Raw genomic sequence first — 5631 nt, forward strand, 5'->3', positions numbered from 1 at the left:
ATCAAGGGAATACATCCTGGAATAAAGAATGATAGCAAAAGTCTAAGCAATAATTGGAAATTAAGCAGGGGAAGATAAAAAGAAAGAGAGAGAAAAGAAAAGAGGAAAAGGGAAGGAAGAAAGGAAGGAATGAAGAAAGAAAGGGAGGAAGGAATAAAGAAGGAGAAAGGAAGGTAACAAAGGAATAAGTGTGCCCAAAGAGAAAATACTAAGTTCTTCACCTGGATTGTGTATGCCAAGGGACATGTGGTGTAGGAGCAGTGTCCCAGGGTAAGGCTGGAGACATGTTGGAGTTAAGGTCCAGATTCTGAAGGCAAGAATTTGTGGGATTTTCAAAAACTTGAGGTTTGGTTATCCATGGACTAGAAATCCACTGGAATGTTTTCAGCATGTGCTCCCAAACTATCCCTGGAACTAGAAGTGGTTTCAGAGAAACACAAGCTTGAGGATGGGTCTCCGGATATACTGAGGCCGGCAGGAGAAAATTGCTGGAATGAATTTTCGTTGTGGCAGGCTCGGGTGGCATCCCTGAGTTGATAACAGCACCAAGAAGGGATGAGGATGTGGCCAACATGACCAAAATTTCTCTGTTTTGCTCACCTGGAGATGTGCATTCATGTTCAGAGTGAATTTGGGGGATGGAAACTAATGATTGGGCTGTTTTTTGTTTTGTTTTTGTTTTTGTTTTTGGTACCGGGGATCGAACTCTGGTCCTTGCACTTGCGTGGCAGGCAGTGAAACCACTGAGCTAAATCCTGGGCCCTATTGGGCTGTTTTCCTTCTGGAAAGTGCAGTGCATTGGATAAGTTGCTCTTCTTGAAACATCACTAGTAGTTGCTGAAAAACAGGACCAGCGTGGCTGAGTAGAGAAAGTTTTGCTTATAAGGCTTGTTTTTTTTTTCCACCCTCCTGGGAACGACTGGCTAAATGAAATGAACAATGAAATAAAGTGTCCAGGAGGTCCATGTGTGCCTATTCTCCAGTGCAGAATAGGTGATCTGTTTTGAGGTGCATTTGCTGTAAGCTTTAAAACCTACTCTGGTAAAGATGGACTCTACTTAGAAAAATATTTAACATATGTATTAGAATAAAATGTAATGAATACCTTAGTATTTCAATGCTTAGCTTCAAAGAAACACTTCTTGGAGACATTCTTCCCATCAAATTATTTGCTAAGTAGTCCTGCTTCCTTGTTGCCTGTTCTACTCACCTGACGTGGTATATCAAGCATGCTTTCCTACCTAGGAACAAAGAGTGCTGTGGTTTTATGCAACATCCTCCATCACAAGGGAAGTCAGACATATGTCAAGCTGTATGTTACCTGACTGCGTGTGCTAATGATGCAGGATGGCTTAGATAAAAAGGAAAGGAAAGGAATTTGACAGTGGCTACTTATGAAGGTTAATGATAGTAGTAACGGGAAGGTACTAGACACTTTGGAATCTGGATTCCATTCACACTATTCACATTTTTGATAGAAAGAATTTGGCCCATATGGAAAAAGAGTTGGCGATTATTTGATTAGTGTGACCACTGGAAGAGTTGAGAAAAGAGATATTTTAAAAGTTCATAGCCCTTTGCAAAATTCTTACTAACGCTCATAGTGATTTTGAATTAGATTTTTAAAAAGACATTTCTCCAGATTTCTTTGTACTTGTGTTTTGGGAAGCCGTGGCCGACATTTCTTCCTGAGGTTGACATTTTCATCAGTAGAGAAAGCCTGGGGACTTTAGTAATAGCTGATCACAGGCACTTTGGAGACCCAGCTTGGGCTTTCCCCCCTCAGTCCTGCTCTAATTAGGTCATCACAGCCATCTTTCTTGACATGTCTGCAAGGGGCTAGGGATACTTGGCAACGAATCCATCAGTCACACAGAGAGCACAAATCAGCCAGGTCAGAGAGAAACCTCACCTTTATTTCACATGACTTATCTGGAAATTGGTCCACAGGCTTGAGAAAGAGAATAGAAAACTTTTTAAGTATATAACACAAATGCAATTTGCCGTATAGTATTGTAGGTCAAAAGACCTGATATTTGAGTTATTTGATAGTAATAAAAAAATGAAGAAACAGAAATGTCAGAAAAGCTGTGAGCAGTAAATTTGTGTAAGTTAGCAGTATTTTAGCCCAAGATGGTGGCCACCATGAAGAAGGTAGTGGAGAAACTTGGACACACCAATTGCTAGTGCTGTAGTGACTCAGCTGATAAGAAGCTTAGCTGGGGATCAAACTCAGCGCATCTTTTTAATATGTATTTTTAGGTGATACATGAAATTGCCGCAGAAGATGTCAGTGTTACTTTCGAAGATCAACAAAAGATAAATAAATTTGCATGGAATACGAGTAGAATCACAGAGCTAAAGGAAGAAATAAAAATAAAAAAGAGACAACTCCAGAATTTAGAAGATGCTTGTGACGACATCATGCTCGCAGATGACAGCTTAATGATACCTTACCAGATTGGTGACGTTTTCATTAGCCATTCTCATGAAGAAACACAAGACATGTTAGAAGAAGCAAAGAAAAATTTGCAAGAAGAAATTGATCCCTTAGAATCCAGAGTAGAATCAATTCAGCGGGTATTAACAGATTTGAAAGTTCAGTTATATGCAAAATTTGGCAGCACCATAAACCTTGAAGCTAATGAAAGTTAAACATTTTATAATACCTTTTAAAATTTGTTTAATAAACTTGAATATTGTTTAAAAATGATAATTTCCCTTCTTCAAATGACATGGAAAGGAAAACTTTCCTTTTTTAAAGTTTTCATTTATTTAGTGGAAACTTGCCTATTTTCACGTCTTGCTTATTTATTTTATATTTTTAAAAGAAGACAGTATTCGTCTATGTATTTTGCATAATGATTATATCAATTCTAGGGGCTTCATGTCATGTTATTAAAATCAGTTAAACAATCTTCTACATTTCTATATTTTAAAAAATAGTATTTTAATGTGATAGAATAACTTGCTATTTAAAGGAATTCTATTAGGGAATCTTTGTTTGTTTGTTCCAGTACTGGAGATTGAACCCTTGGACACTCTACAACTGAGGTACACCCCCAGCCCTTTTTACTTTTGTTTGAAGACAGGATCTTTCTAAGTTGCCCAGGCTGGCCTCAAACTTGCAATCTTCCCAGTAGCTGTCAGCTTCTGGAGTAGCTGGGATTACAGGTGTGCGCCACCATACCCAGCCTGTGATTAATATTTTTGTGATATGAAAAATTATCTCGTAAGTTTCTCTGCATTTTAAATTCTTTCATGGTGTGGAATTCTGTGTAAGTTGTGAATGCCTTTAGATGAAAGATACTGTTTTGGTTGTGTTTGTTGCCCATGTCTGTCTTCCCCAAGTTATTTGAGCCATCAGGGCAGAAGTGAATGGATGCAAACCAGGGAATGTCTTTGTACTTAGGTGTAACCATATGGGCTCCACTGTACCACAGTGGCTCCCTTCACAGAGGAGGCACAAATTGAAAGCTCTCAGTGCTCTGCGTCTGCAGCTACAGGGTGTGGAAAGCAGTAAAGTCCCACTGGCTGGAAAGTATGAAATATTGATTCCTTTCTTCCTCCTATGTTCTGTTCAACCTATGAATTAAGGTATATTTATATCAGGACTCCAGGTCAGGGTGTGCGAGAATACTTCCTCCGTGGGAGTTCTGCTGGGGAATATGGACTCTTGACAGTCAAGACACCTATGGTTCTAAAGCACATGTCCTGTACTAAGATTGACACTTTCAGAATTTCAGAAACCGGCACACAGATACACACTCAAACTCTGCACAACTTGGGCTTTTTAAAGTAAACCAGTGCTAATGACTGTATTAGTACCGCACTGTGCTCGTGTGCAAGCTGCTGGCCTCCTTTGGTCCACTGGGCATCACTGTGGGCAGATGTAATTGCTATGTCTCTGTTACCAGCAGAGAAACTGAGAACCTTGAACATTAAACTGCTTACCCATAGTCATACTGGCAAGTCTCAACATTGGAATTTTAACCAAAAGGGTCTGGTTCCAGAGTTAGGGCACCAAAATAGTGTAACTTTTCTAGAGCTATCATATGATGATGATGGCTGCTCTTTGCTTGCCCATTTGTGACCCCTGCTGACTTTGGACAATATTTTTAGTCCCAATACAGCCTTATTTCCATCTATCTGAGGCAATGAAATGGAGAGAGAAAGAATCCCCACTGATACCTGTCATCACTGTTTAGCTCCACTGGAACAGAGAATCTCAACTGGGTTCTCACATCTTGGAATCACGCCTTAAAAGGACGTTGATGCCACGGATAAAACAAATTCCTTCTAATTCTTCCTAATTTCATTTTTAGACCAAACAATTATGTAGTACTGTCTAAAATTTATCCCTAACTTTGACAGCCTCAGAGAATATCATTGCTCCAGTCACATGGCAATGCAGAGCGGATATAAACACAATTTGTGTGGAAATACACACCAAACGGTGTCAGATTGCCTATTATATATCATCAGCTGGGAGGTAAATATGGTAGAATATTGAGCCTCACTCTGTAGCAGAGAAATCAGACAATAACTGTATAAGATACATGAGAAGAGCAAATGAAGTTTTCAAATTTTTCTCAATCCTGACATCTCTTTTTTCCTTTCTCTCCCCTTCCTCATCATCCCTTTCCCTCACATGGTGCTCGTCACTTTTATGTACCCTGTGTCTTTGTAGTGAGCACTGGCTTTCCTGAGCCACCTAATGGAACTTCCCTTGAAGACCTCAACTTTTCCAGAGCTACAGAGTCACTGACCTCTCCCAGTCTTATCTCACACAAGAAAACTTAATCTTCCTGTGTCCAACTTCCTCAAAATAATGGAAGGGCTCATCCCAAGAATTTATTGCTAATAAAGGTTTAATAATTATTTATATGTTAACAGCAGCCTATAATACAGTATCTTGATTTTTAGGGGCAAGGCTCTTGAGCAATAGCTGACAAAGACAAGGAACTTTGAGAGATATGGACATATTGGTAAGAAGCTAAAATTGTTTCTGCTTGGGCTTTTTAATGAAGGGTTTTCAATCCTGCCAAAGTTTCCAGTCTGAAATAACCACCATTTATTGAGGCCTTCAAGAGCCTTCTCTGAGCTGTACATAGATTAAGTGAAGAATTTTATTTTCCTCCATAAAGATTGATGTTGTTAGTCAAAGGCATCAACAGCAAGTATAAATTTGCATTTTAAATTTAGAATGATTTATTTTCAATAAAAATGTATATTGCTGCTGCAGTTAGTCTGGCTGTGACTGGGGATTACAGATTGATATTGAAAGACTATTAGAAATGTGAGCTTCCCTATAAAGGGAAAAATTGGCACATTTGACTTCATAATTCAAAATCTCTGTATGACAGAAGATATCATAAAACAACATTAATGACAAACGACAGACCCTGAAAAAATACTTGCAACGTACATAATCAAAGAGTGAATAAGACGTCTCACTCCAGAGTGAGAAGCTCCTGAGGAAAAGGCAAACTACCTAATTTACATGGAGAAAACTGTAAAGACCACTCCGACAAAAACACAGATGATGAAAAAGAGCGCAAGATTCAAACCTTTCTTTAGAAAACTGATGGAATTCCATTTTATGAGCCCCCATTTGTGTGTTTTCCATAA

At 38.9% G+C, this 5631-nt stretch overlaps 1 pseudogene; it reads left to right on the plus strand.

Moving 5' to 3' along the window:
• The first annotated feature begins 1122 nt into the window (after positions 1–1122).
• Positions 1123–2709, plus strand: LOC147826207 (prefoldin subunit 4 pseudogene; annotated as a pseudogene).
• The last annotated feature ends 2922 nt before the right edge of the window (positions 2710–5631 follow it).

Source organism: Heterocephalus glaber, unplaced genomic scaffold, assembly GCF_053883595.1.
Source record: "Heterocephalus glaber isolate CG9 unplaced genomic scaffold, H.glaber_assembly_v1.0 deba00001472, whole genome shotgun sequence".
NCBI classification, from domain to species: Eukaryota; Metazoa; Chordata; class Mammalia; order Rodentia; family Bathyergidae; genus Heterocephalus; species Heterocephalus glaber.